This window comes from Pleurodeles waltl, chromosome 11 (assembly GCF_031143425.1).
Source record: "Pleurodeles waltl isolate 20211129_DDA chromosome 11, aPleWal1.hap1.20221129, whole genome shotgun sequence".
NCBI lineage: Eukaryota > Metazoa > Chordata > Amphibia > Caudata > Salamandridae > Pleurodeles > Pleurodeles waltl.
Genome location: NC_090450.1, coordinates 41151486 through 41166402, shown reverse-complemented (window position 1 = coordinate 41166402; position 14917 = coordinate 41151486).

Genomic DNA, 14917 nt, shown 5'->3' with positions numbered 1-14917 from the left:
CGTTCCCTGAACCTAAAAACCCTCTTTAACCCGTGATCGGCATCCAAGTTTGTGATTTTGAATGTTTCCTTAATATTATTTTCCCATTCAAATGTTTCATTTCTTTTTCCATTTATTTGTTGTTCCTTACAATTGTCTTTTCTTAAAATTGGTTCTCAATGATTTTGTTTCCTCCAATCTCAGTTTTAATTTTTCCATTAGGTCACATGCATCTTGAAACATAAAGACAAGATAAGAGTCCAAACACATTGATAACATCTAATAAAAAATGCATTCTAAAGTTCTGGCATGCAAAGTTACCTAATTGTTTGTACCATTTCCTGAAAATCATTTAACAGTTAACAAAATAAAGTGAAATTACACTTTCAGAAATAAATGAGTTTTGCCAATAACGTGCATGACTTCCTTTGTTCAAGAGGGCTCCTCATGTAAAAAAAAGCCTTGTAGTATTCCAGCAGGGGATTGGGTGTGCAGAAAATGTGTCTGGAGAGACATTTTCTGTGTGAACTAGTTTTCTGAGTGAAAAACTGGACAAACAGGTGTAATGCAAAGCATTAAGACATTTTGTGAATTTTGCATAATCATTGGTGTCATTAAAACTCTACCCACCCCTTGATAAATTGATATGTGTCTCTATATTGGAAATACCATCTTGTGACTATGTAAGCAGGACCACCTTTAGCATTTTTCTCCTTAGCCCTTCTCTCACATGTATTTGTTTAATAGCGCTACTTATTCCTATATAGATTGTCCGATCACTTTACATTATAAACATATCATGCAGAGACCATGAGACAAACAAGTGTGTACATCAATGTATACGAAATGTTAGTTAAAACAATGAGGACTACAAGCTGTAGGATGACACAGTGTAAATGTTACGTCATCCACACTTTTCTGCATGTTGTGAGTGTTGGATCTGGAGCAGAAGTCTCCAGCCTTTTCTGAAAAAAGAACTACTTCTGCTCAATGTAAATCGTCCATGGTGCAGGGATGGTTGTGTGATATCAAGCTTACGTTTTATACTGGAAGAAAACCCTTCCAGCAAGAAGTTATATTCTTTGACAAAGTTTACCACTTTACCACTTTCTAGATGTGCTGTGTGGCGCAGCACACATGCAAAGTCGCAAAGGTTGGATGAAATAAATCTTTCCTCTAACTTTACACCTGCCTCGAGAATGCATATTTTTTTATGTCAGTCCCTTTCTACCAAATTTAGTAGACAGGGATTAACATCACAAATAGATATGTGAGTGCATGGGAACATCCATGCACCACCCACAGTATGCCTCTTTGAAGTATAGTAGTGCACAGTGCTACTTTCTGTTACTTTGGGGCTTCTGTCCAATGCAATTTTGGATTTGCGCTGGAAAGTAAGCCCCAAAACAAAGCTTTTCACCAGGTTTGCACACAATTATTGCTGTGTCATACCAATAAAATTCTGTTGATACCCAGAGCAACCGTTTTCTCCTACCATGAATAACAAACAATTCAACGGAAAAGGGAATAAGGTTTCAACCCTACCTCTTTCAATTTGCAAGGAGAGCCTTAAAACCAGTACGCAGCTCAATGTGCTGTTGATATAGAGGTATAAGAAGGATTGCTACTTATGAATCCCCATATAACAAGATGATCTCCATCACAAAATACACCGCTCACTGAGCCATCTACATAAAATGACTAATCTGTGATCTCTGTCTCATGTTTTGCTTTGCAGCTACAACATAAATCCTCTATGCTGCCATATCATGAGTCAAAACTGTGACTAGAAACTAAGGCCCTCATTATGACCCTGGTGGTGAGTGATTAAGTGGTGGTAATACCGCCAACAGGCTGGTGGTAATTACTGCCAAATTATGACCATGGCGGTGATAACTCTCATTGACAGCCAATGTACCACACCACCTGCCAGGGCAGAAACAACACTCACCACGGCGGTAGCCAACAGCAGCCAGGCGGAAGACAAAGTACCGTCCACCACATTAAGACACTGCAAACCACCACCTTTTTCGGGCCTGTACCAACGCCAACAAAAGCCTGGTGGAAAAAGAGCTGAGAAGTGAAAGGACTCATCATTGGAGACACAGGGAAGAATTACGCCGCCATGGAACTTGAACTGCAAGTCTTCCCGATGATCTTCTACTTAATGCTCCACCTGGAACACCAATGCCGACGAAGACGATGATGGTGAGTACAGCCGCCTAGCACACAAGGGATGAAGGGAGGAAAACGACAGTGACACACACACATGCACGACACACACACACCATACACACAACCAGCTGCACTCATAAACCAATGTCACACGACACTAGGCATAATAAAACACGGACCAGATTGCTGAAGTACTGACAATGTGTTAGCATAGCAAAACCCACCACATGAACCAAATATATACAGATGTTCATAAAGGGCCAATGCCCAGTCCAAAGTCATAAGGGCACAGAAGGCCACAGAGCAAAGTCCAGGGCCCAAGCTGTATCCTGACACATCTGGATAGAACACTGTAGTGGCATAATTTTGCAAGTGGGAAGGCATCTCAGGGGGATGGATGGTGTGAGGGGCACGTCAGCCGAATACAGTAACTTCCGCACTGGTTCTGGAGGGGGCTCCATGCACATTGCTCTGTCCTGGGGAGTGCAAAGCCACACTCTCTCGAGTGGGTGACTACCCCACTGGTTCTGGAGGGGGCAACATGCTCATTGCTGTGTCCTGGGCAGTACAGGACCACAGTCTCTTGAGTGGGTGATTACCCCACTGGTTCTGGAGGGGGCAACATGCCCATTGTTCTGTCCTGGGGAATGCAAGGACACAGTCTCTCGAGTGGGTGACTTTCCCACTGGTTCTGGAGGGGGCAACATGGTCATTGCTCTGTCCTGGGGAGTGCAAGGCCACAGTCTCCCGAGTGCGTGACTTTCCCACTGTTTCTGGAGGGGGCAACTTGCACATCAGCCCCTGGAGTGTGGCTTACATGGCGTCCGCTGGCGGTGACGGCTGCAGTGTGGTAGTGAATGGAGGAGCCTCCTGGGCAACTTCTGAACTGTCTGATGGCTGCAGTGTGGTGGTGGTGGATGGAGGAGCCTCCTGGGCAGCCTTTGCACCTTCTGATGGCTGCAGTGTGGTGGTGGATGGAGGAGCCTCCTGGGCAACCTCTGCACTGCCTGATGGCTGCAGTGTGGTAGTGGATGGAGGAGCCTCCTGGGTAGGCTCTGCACTTTCTTATCGCTGCAGTTCCTCAGCTGGCAGTGGTGGCCACGTGACAGCTGGTGGTAGTGAAGGTGTCAGACTGAAAGGCTCCGCTGGCATAGAGTGCTTTGTCTCCTCTAGTACATGGGGCGTGGATCCCTTCCCCTTCCTGGGAGGGGTGGATGGGCTCTTTTCCTCTCTGCCTGGTTGTGCAGGCTCCTTCCCCTTCTTTCCTGGTGGTGCTGGCTCCTTCCCCTTCTTTGATGGAGGTGTGGTATCCTAACTACCACGAGTAGGTAGTGCTACCACTGTCCCCGTGGACTGTTTGGCTGGGGTGCTGGGCTGTGTCTTTGGTACCCCGCCCATTAGAGCAGGACGAGGTAAAGGAGAGTAGGGAAGAGGTCAAATTGGGAAAGGAAAAACTTTTTAGGGATGGTGGGGCGGGAAGAGGGAGGAGTTATAGGAGTGGAGGATGAGGAAGTGTTTGCAGGAGGTGAATGTCTGCTGGACTTGGGTGCAGGTGCATGGGCAGTGTGCAGATGTGAGGTGGATGGCTGAGGGGTGTGTGAGTGCTTGCGTTTGTGTCCTTTAGGAGGTGGGGGGAAAGATAGGGTGGGCGAGGACAGAGGGGACGCATGCATGGCTGTTGTGGAGGTGTCTGCCAGTAAGGTGTGTGTTCTGCTTGGTGTGGTAATGCTGGTAGTGGATGTTAATGTAGTGCATGTAAGTGTGATTGTGGATGTGACTGGGAGGGAGGTGGTGGAGGAGGTTGAGAGGGAGACAGTGGAGACAGTGGATGTTGTAGTATCTACAACAGTATGGTGTTTGCATGAGTGCCTGTGGGATGAGGTGTGGTGCCTGTGTTTGCCTGTGCCACTATGGGTGTTGTCTTGTGTGCATGCTCTCTGTATGTGTGCCTGGGATTGGGTTGGGGTTGAGGACAATGTGTGTTAGATGGAGGGGGGACTGTAGAAACAGGGACAATGGCTGCCATCAAATAGGAGGCCAGAGCCTGAATCGATCTCTATTGGGCCGCCAATCCACTGTGAATGCCCTCCAGGAATGCATTGCATTGCTGCATCTGGGATTCCAGCATTTGAATGGCATTCACAATGGTTGACTGCCCTACAGAGATGGATCTCAGGAGGTCAATAGCCTCCTCACTTAGGGCAGCAGGGCTCAATTGGGCAGGGCCTGAGATGCCTGGGGCGAAGGTGATGCCCACCCTCCTGGGTGAGCAGACATGGGCAACTCACTTAGGGGCTACTGGGAGGGTGGTGCTGGTACAAGGATGGCTGCTATACATGCAGCTTGGGTGGTCACAGAGGTGTCTGCCCCTACCAGGGAGCTCCCATCGGCGGAGGTATCAGAGTCTGTGTTGTCCCCTCCAGTCTCCGCCGTTGTGCTCCCCTTGCCCTCCATCCCACTGATCCCTCGGCAGACTCTGCCTCCAGGGTCCTGTGGGATGCAGCTCCCTCTGTCGCCGGTGCTCCTGCTTCTCCAACAGTTGATGCTAATGCACACAAGTATAGGATGATAAAACAAGAAAGTGGGGGACAAAGGATACACTTGGTCAAAGACTGAACCAACACTACCATTGGCATGCACATCACTGTCACACACAGGGAACAGGCTTAAGCACTGTGCATTGCACTACCAGTGAAACGGCTAGTCACTAAGGCAAGATGAGGAGCACACAATGCCAACTGCAGCACACCTGTGACCCACGATGCCCTGCCTGAAATGGACTGCTAACAAGCTAGGTTACCTATATTTGCCATACAACCATTACCCTTCAGTTGACCCATGCTGCAATGTCTGGCAGGGACTTAGGGGCACCCACTAACAGCACATTCCCCACCCGGATACCACCCCACTAGCCAAAATATGCAATGAAACCCACTGTACTCACCCCCTTGTGGCTGCTGTGATTCCCTCAAGTGCCCATCCAGCTCAGGGTAGTCCACCGCCACTATGCGGGCCATCAGGGGGGCCAGGGTCCGCATGGCACCTCTTCCTTGTTCAGAGGCCATCCCCAGCTGGACCTCCGCGGTCTTCCATGCCCAGCGTCTCAGGTCCTCTGACTGTTTTCTGCCTGCCATAGACCCCCAGGGTCCGCACGTCCTTGGTGATGGCACACCCTAATCCCTTCTTTTGGTGGGCGATGACCTGCAGAGGAAATACAGATAGGAGAACTCCATTAAACAAACAGTCCAGCCTGTCATACCCGATTCCATCACCATTAGCACACACATAGGACAACTCACAACATGTACACCACCAACAGACAATCCCTCCATACCCACACACCCACCGTTACACAATGCCTTCACACACATCTCCATGCATCCATGCCACATGTATCGTGGCCAAAGTGTACTCACCTGTTGGTCTAGAGGCCCATACAGGTTGAACCCCATCCACCAGTCGTTCCAACTCCTTCGAAGTGAAGGCTGGGGCGCTTTCCCCAGTCGCACGGGCATGGTAGGTTCCAGACTCAAGTCACAGCAGCACACGCAGTGTAGGTCTTCTCCTTAGGGCCCAATATCATCCAATAACGAATTGCATGGCGATGCAAGACCATGTACCGCCACAACGCGATTACCTCACTTCCACGTGTCCCTCCATACAGGACAGGTGGTCTCCAATTCAGGGGTAAATAGGCCTATCAACATTTACTGCATCACAGGTTAAATAGGGACACACTTCGACATTTACACTGTCCCAATACATAAGTGTACCATGTGGACTGATGTTGTGGTTTAGTTGTTCAAATTGTGACAACCTACTCCCTCTTGTGTCCCTTAGATACCTACTGCTGCGGATGAAATGGAGGTGGAGACATACCCCCATGTACAAATCCCTGATGGACTTAGCTACACTGCAGGACAGGCACAATATACTCATCTAAAGACTGGACAGGGCCACAATCACAGAGCTGTGTGCCCAGTTGGAGCCTGACCTGATCTCATCTATCCATCATCCCACTGGGATCCCCCCTCTTGTGTAAGTGCTATCAGTGCTCCTGGTGACAGGTTCTTTCCAAGTGACAGTGGGCTTGGCAGCAGGAATGTCAAAGCCAATGTTCTCAATCGTGCTCGCAAGAGTGTTGTCTGCTCAGGTAAAACACATGTGCAGCTACATAGCTTTCCCCCAGGTGGAAGATTTGGCCACTGTGAAGGCCGGATTCTATACAATGGGACATATCCCCAATATTATTGGGGTGATTGACGGGACACATATTGCATTTGTCCCCCCGCCAGAATGAACATGTGTACAGAAATCGTAAGAGTTCCCATCCATGAATGTGCAGATGGTGTGCCTGGCGAACCAGTACATCTCATACGTCAATGCTAAGTATCCTGGGTCGGCTCACGGTGCCTTTGTCCTGAGGAATAGCAGCATCCCAAATGTGATGGCCCAACTACAGAGGCATAGGGTGTGGCTAATAGGTGAGCCTTGGTCCCCACCCAGTGTATGTTAGTGTATGCCTCTGGTGCTCACCTCATAGGATAGTGTGTGGCTAAATGTTGTCGCTCAATACCTGCAGGTGATTCTGGCTACCCGAACCTATCGTGGCTGCTGACCCTTGTGAGGAATGCTAGGACAAGGGCTGAACAACGTTATAATGAGGGACATGGGAGAACCAGAAGGACCATCGAGAGAACCTTCGGCCTCCTGAAGGCCAGGTTCAGGTGCCTCCATCTGACAGGTGGACCCCTGTACTACTCACCCCAGAAGGTCTGCCAGATAGCAGTGGTATGCTGCATGTTGCACAACATGGCCCTCAGATGCCATGTACATTTTCTGCAGGAGGAGAAGACTGGAAATGCCCCTGTGGCTGCAGTAGACCCTGATGACAGTGAGGATGAAGAGGCTGAAGATGAGGATGAGGACAACAGAACCACAGACTACAGTCAGCTACAGGTTATTATTTCTCTGCTCTCACACTGTACAGTTCATTTGCAACATATGTAACTGTTTCCATTAACACACTGTTTCAACACATGACATACAAGTATTTGAGTTGTGTTCAAGGGTGCTTGTTGTAGTGCTAAGAAATTGAGGGGAAAGTGCAATGGAATGGGGAGATGATGGAGAAAAATCCAGGGTATTGTTCCAGTCTGTTTGTAGCACAGGTGCAGTGTCAAAGTGGCCATAGGAAGGGGAGCAAAGGCAGTTCAAGGTGGACAGTGGGACACTGTGGGACACAAGGGGGATAATCAGGAGAGGCTCATTTCCTGGTGGCGGTCTTGGCAATTGTCTCTGGCTTCCGTCTGGGTCGCAGGGAACGTCTGCAGCGGGAGGGGTGCTGGTGGACTGTGGGTCCTGTGGCAGAGCCTCCTGGCAACTAGTGGCAGCAGAGGTGGAGGGCTGTTCAGTTGACTGGCTAGTGGTAGGGGACCGTTAGTGTGCTGTTGCCTCCCTCATGATGTTGGCCATGTCTGCCAGCACCCCTGCTATGGAGATCAGGGTGGTGTTGATGGCTTGCAAGTCCTCCCTGATCCCCTGATACTGTCCCTCCTGCAGCTGCCTGTTCTCCTGCACGTTGTCAACGATCTGGCCCATCGTGTCCTGGGAATGTTGGTAGGCTCCCTGGATCTCGGAGAGTGCCTCCTGGAGAGTCGGTTCCCTGCTTCTGTCCTCCCCCTGGCACACAGCAGTCTGCCCAGTGTCCCTGTTGGCCTGTACTCTGTCCCCTGACAGGTGTGCTCACTGCCACTGACCCCAGGTCCCTGATTGTTTTGGGTATGAGGTCTGGCCTGGGGTTCCTGTGCAGGTGGGCACACTGCTGATTGACGTGTCCTGGGGACAGAGGTGTGGGTATGCTGGGTGGGTGCTGTGGTGGTGGATCCTGATGGTGGATGCTCTGTGGTGGTCTGTGAGTGGCTTTGGGTAAACAGCTGTCCAGTGGACCTTGATGGGCCAGGTAGGTCATCCAGATCCTGAAGTCCAGAGTTACTGTCATCACTGGGGGCATCTTCTGTTGGGGGACTGGATAGTCGTGGCACCTCCTCTCCACTGACATTGGCTGGGACACCTGTGGGGATGTAATTGATGTTTTATTCTTCATGTGTGAGACATATTGTACATCCCTGGCTTTCCCTCTATTGTTGGAGTTGCCCTGCCATCTTTTGCTTGTGTATGGTGATGTATTGTGTGATTGTTAATTTCCCTATGCTGTGCATGCTTTAGTGATGGGTGTCCATGCAGGGCTGGGAGGGGTGTCCATGCATTTTTATAGCATGCAGGGTCTGGCGTTGTGGTTAGTCAAATGTGTAGGTGCAGTGTGTGGGATGTAGTGGAGTGATGGGAGTGAGTCTGAGGGGGTGTGAGGACATGCAGGTATGAGGGTGATAAGTGTCAAATGTTGACTTACCAGTGTCCAGTCTGCCGGCTACTCCAGCGAGTCCCTCAGGATGCAGTATTGCCAGTACCTACTCCTCCCATGCTGTGAGCTGTGGGGAGGAGGAGGTCCACCGCCAGTCCTGTGTATGGTGAGCTGGTGCCTTGCTGCCATGGAACGTACCTTCCCTCGTAGGTCGTTCCACCTCTTCCTGATGTCATCCTTTGTTCTTGGGTGCTGTCCCACAGTGTTGACCCTGTCCACGAATCTCCGCCATAGCTCCATCTTCCTTGCAATGGATATCTGCTGTACCTGTGCTCCAAATAGCTGTGGATCTACCCTGGCAATTCCTCCACCATGACCCATAACTCCTCCTCAGTGAAACGAGGGTGCCTTTGTGGTGCCATGGGTGTTGTGTGGTGTGTGTTCGTGATAGTGTGTTGAGTAATGTGGTGGGAGGTGTGATGTGGAGTGCGTGAGGGATGTATGGGTGAGAGTGATGTGTGTGTCTAGTTGTCTCTGTGTTGTTCGTGTCAATCTCCTGGCAGTAATTGTTGTTGGTAAAGGGATGTGGGTAATGTGGGTGGGTGTTTTATAGTGGTGTGTGTGTGTGTGGGTCATGTGTGTGCAGTTTGAATTGACCAATGTAGTATTGTTTTGTTAGTGTGTGTGTATTTTGAGCGCAGCGGTATGTATCGCCAATGGTTTACCGTCATTGAATGTCCGCCATGGTGATTTGAAGGTCATAATGTTGTGGGCGTTGTTCTGTTGGCGTAACGGTGTGGGTTTGGATACCGCCAGTTTATCACTGCCCTTTGTGTGGCTGTATAGTGATGGATTGGTATGTGTGTGTCATAATATGGTTGGCGGATATCTGCTGCGGCAGTAGTATGTTGGCAGCAGTCGTCATGGCAGTAAGTGGGATTTACCCGCCAATGTCATAATGAGGGCCATATGTGGGTGTCAATTTTGAGCGCGGCGGTATGTACCGCCAATGGTTTACCGCAGTTGAATGTCCGACGTTGTGATTTGTGAGTCATAATGTGATGGGCGGTGTTTTGTTGGCGTAATGGTATGGTTTTTCGGACTGCCAGTTTAGAACTGACCTTGGGGCTGGCGGACTTGAGTATGTGACTGTGCTCTGTCGGATTGATGTGTGTGTCATAATATGGTGAACGGATATTCACCACCGCAGTGGTATGTTGGCAGCTGTCAGCGTATCAGTAGGTGGCCTTTACCACTAATGTCATAATGAGGGCCTAAAGCTCTTCCTCAAATGATTGACCACCAGAATTGTCATGACATTTTCATTATTCCCTGAAAAATCCAGCCCTCATAAAGATTGCTGAAGGCTTCACTTCCCTCACTCACCATGCAATGTGTGTAGGTGTCTTGTACTTCTAGTGATTCTGTTGTTCGGTTTAGAGCCATAACATCATTGTACCATCATTGGTATTTCATTTCATGAAGAATAACCTTCAATGAGGTCTACATGCAACCAAATACCCGTGGCACTTTCACTGCCTCCATTTGGCTTCCAGATAGTAGTAGGTATTTTTTAGGCTTGTGAAAGAGGGATAGAACTACAGAAAGGTTCTCCCCCTGGTCCTTCCAGCTCTCTTTAGAGAAATCCCATAATGTTAGATACAGCTATATACTAAAACTTCATCCACTGAGTTGGGAACTCCTGACTCCAGATCAAGCTCACTCACGTCTTCTCTCATAGATCCTAATGCCACTTTATTCACTCCACAGGTTGTAAACAAGTCAATCTGGTGCCTTTAGGACATGCCCTGAAAATCGGACTATTGTCTCCAACACTGGTAGAGCTCGGACCATTCTAACTGAGTGAAGCTATGTATACTCTAACAGTGAGATCTACTTTCTTTTGTTCTCATGAAATGCAGTTAGATATACAGCATGCCTTTAATTCCGCAGGGCATGTCCTCAATATGCTGGAGGCCTTGGAGGCAGGGGAATGATCCGGAATCCTCTGTGACTTTTCACAGTGAGCTGCACTAGGCACAGGGAGGCTTCCAGAGAGAGAGAAAAAGGTGGAAGGTAGAGAGAAAGCTATCATAGAGGGTGAGGATAGAAAAGGGGAGAGAGACACTTGTTAGATGAAAAGAGAGAGATTGCACAGGGAGATGAAGAAAGTGAGGCTGGTTTGAGCATTTTGTCTGTACTGCTTTAGTTTTCCTGTCTATCCCTGCTCACCTCTATCTATTCCAACCAGTCCATGGATGGTAGCATCATCCTATAAGGTACCAAAGGATCCAGGGATTTCCTACACTGCTACGCAGTCAACATCTTAAACACTCCATCCCGGTTGTATGTTTTCAAAGATTTAGATTTGCACTGATGAAAATCGAAGCAGAAGACTGTGTACTTATATTCTGTGCTGCTTTTGCCATGGTTTATGCATGGGCTCCACTGATTGTTGTAGGATCTGTTGGTTGTTTGTAAGAGATGTGGATGTGCCTACTCAAGTGTTTACCCTGCGATATTTTGCTGCAACGGGCGCACCCCATGCCACATATTGCACCACCTCTTCCAGAGTCCGCTGGTGGTAACTAGCCATTACACTTTTGACTCAATGTGTAAGGTCTATATTTTTTCAGGTCTTGCTTCTGCTGGAACGTGCATGGAAGTGGAGATCAATCTTTATCAGATGGCTCTTTTTAGTTAACTAGGAGGCAAGAAAGTTAATAACAAATTTACAATTCAACTTTCATGAAGACCATTTAGTCAACACAAAAAGGACCAGGAATTGGCATGTAAAGTTTAGAAGGTTTATTATAAATTAGTAATCAATCCAATATAGGTGCATATCAAGAACATATTATAAATATACAGAATACAGAATCAGAAACTGCAAGCTGAAGCACCGGAATTGGTTGAGTCTCAGTAGCAAAGGAATACAAAGAAATACAGTCAAAGACTACAGTCACAGCAATATAGATACTAAAAATCTGTAAAGTTTTAAGGGTCATCTAATCCGGGCTCTAAGCTAGAATGGGAATGTTTGGTTTAGATGTCTCTCGGATTCAGGAATAAAGGAAGGTAGGTGTCAGCATAATGAGGACTCCAGTAGACGTCTTCTTAAAAGGGAAATCAGTGTTTAGAATTAAGCTAGATACTCACAAGGACAAAAGGAAGCAGAAAGGTATGTACCTTTAAATGTCAAAAGGGAATCTAACCATACCATCTAATGGTGTGAACACTAGAAGCATCCATATGCCCAATGCATCACCAAAAACCCAATAACTCCTCTTTCTCACAGTGTTCATTTAAAACATCCGTTGATTTTCTCATCCCAGAGAGCCCAAATAACCATGTTGACCTTGAGCATCATCAATCCTGATGTGCGATTAATCAGAGGCTTCTTCTATTCATTAAATAATTCTGTTCTTGTAGGATTTCCCTTTTCAGGCCTCACTATCTCTAAAAAAACAAAAGTCATTTCTCTAGCTAGGAAATCACAAAAATTCACCTGGAAAGGAAAAGAAACATGCAGAGCAAAGAAAAATACATTTCATGCTAAGAAATAAAGGCTTACTCATGCTAACTTTAGTTAATTATTTTCAATGTGGACTTCGAACACATGATTATATGTGCATGCATAAGTCAGAATAAATGCAAAGCGCAAATAAATGAATTAAAGATTACATATGCAAAGTACTTTCAATAAATGCAGTGTATCGTGAAAAACAAACATAAATGAGAATGAGGACTACGAATCTTCCTTTGAAGCTAAGCATTACAACAAACACACATATATAAATCTCTAGTTTCCACAGTGAATACACCTCAGTAAATTGTTTTGGTCCTTCAGTTTGCATTAATAACATTAAGGCACACAGAGTATGAAATGTCAGGTACAGATATATACTGCTTCTGTGACGTGTAGGGGTGAAGCCTAAATTACACTGCTCCTGCCCCCTCTTCGATGGTGAATCTAGCATTCACAATTAAGATGAGACTCTTATCAGATGGGCCAATCAAAACCACATAGATTTCATGAATTGTTGTCTAGCCTCTTACAGATGTTTCATTTCAACATAGTACATAGACCTATTCTCTTCCAACTATACATCCTGTCTCTTCCTTTGCACTTCCCTTTTTTCTTGTAAACTGTTATATCTAAAGATCACAGCAAGAGATATTGCACAGTGAGCAGTTATCACAAGGGGGTCTCAAATGGAACCCAATATTCCACTTCCCAAGTTTCCAAACCATTTGCCAACTGCAGCAAATCAGTTTCCAGTTGCTTCCGAAGCACCAGTTGCTTCTAACTCTTTCAAATCTTCCTTCAAATCAGTAATTTTCTTGATATATTCCTTCAAGTCTTTGCTGTTGTCGGGGATGTAGGTATAGCATTGCTGGACCTTTAACATCCTGCAGACTCTGCCCTCTTTGGTGAGGAGAATATTTCAAATCATACCAACAGATGGCACTATTGTACCACCAATGTCTCCCACTACTTCTCCAACACTAGCACTTCATTTAGGTCTGGAATCCACTTCCCGTACAGGATTAATAAAATGTTCCACATGTTATAAATTTGATAAGACGACACCTAAATAACATATGCCATAGCATCCCTTGGGCAATTTAAAATATGCATGTTCTCCACAAATATTGAAAACTCCAGGAATGACAAGTTCTCTACCTGACCTCAAATGTGTGATCATATTCATTCTTTACCATGATATATACTGTTAACTGATGATTTATCCCTAAGTATGCAGAATTTCCCTTTGTGTTGCCAATCCAAAGTTAATGCTTCTTGATTACATGCACCTTGATGCTCAATGTCTTCTCTAGCCCACTTATGATGATTCTTTAGGTCCTTGTCTGTCTTTAACTTATATGTCCTATCTTTCCTCCTGTCTTCGACTAAATTGAGAATTGTTTTCTCAACATCGGTCAAAATGCAAGTCAAATAGTTTCGATGAGCATAGGCAGTGTCCAATGTCATTGTGGGTTTTGAAGAACCTTGCATTTATCCCTATCTCTTTAACACTGAGGCGCTGATTCAAATGCTCAAGTATGAGAACTTCTGAAAAAACTAAATCACAAGTAACACCATAAGTCAGAGGAATATGATGTTGTGTGATGCCCTATGCATCTGATGCAGGCAATTGTTACATACCTAGCAATCCCTTGGATACATAGTGTCAATGTACTCATAAAGCAATTAAAATTAAAAATGTGAAGAAAAATCACCTCTAGATGTGTCGACATGTAATTCTCTGTCATCAGGTGAACGCAAACTACTATTCATAGAAAGAAGTGTTTTAGGGGTAGTTGTAGATCTGGTCTCCACTAAACTTAGAAGATGTGTGGGAATACAATCAATAATAAATAGTAAACAATCAATACTACGACTACAGCTAGTACACACCTGATAGTAGGTACCTAAATCTACTATGGTTATTGAGTTTCCATAACTTCTCTAAAATCAGATAATTGGGTTGAAAAATGCAGAAGGAGAGTATTTCTCTATAGGTTTCCATCAGTGCAAATGGCAAAACAAAGGTTATACAAAATGTAATGAAGTTATTTACAAAATCTTCATTATTCTTTCTTAACTCTGCTCCATGTTATTCTAAATGACACCCTTACACTCCTCCAGCTGCCTCAGGCCTCGATAACCAATAATCTTCTTACTTCACTAACAAAGACTGTGCAAATGTCTCTAATAAGTACACAGTTCGGAGACCACACTAATAACAGATCGTGCCAGTCCATTAGTGGCAAGGTAAATTCAAAACACTGTTTAGCCACAAAGTTCAGTTCATGAAGGTTTAGTTGGATTTGCACTGTTATCCTCAGAATTGCTAAATTTTATCTCTGTCATTGTCAGCAAATTATATGCATTCAGGTGAATGTTACTTTTGACAAGATACCTTTGCTGTTTTGGACCTTTTTATTGCAGACCCTTCATCTTCACTGTCACTGAGGCCAGAATCTTCAGTATCCTTTGGAATAGAGTGAGGCACATTTCCTTCAGGCAAACTCAGTCTCTCCCTCTCCTGCTTGCTTAGCCAGTGGTCTCCAGCTCCCACTCAAATTTCTACAATACTAGGCCGTTCATCAGGGTCTGAATCTGACTCATTTACCACCACAGGACACAACTCAATCGACTCATCTGAAGCATCATCTGTTGACTCATCCAGACCACCCCTCAGACTGAACATGTGCTGTTTCTTGATTCCTGGCAGCTTGTCTAGCCTGCTCCCACGGTCTCTCTGTCACAGCTGACACTTCTGTGAGAGGTGCTGTCACATCATCAAGGGGACACTCAAGTCTGGGTGTATGAGTGGTATGAATCCAGGTGGGGAGGCCTCCAAATTTGACAGCAGTAGTCGTCACATAATG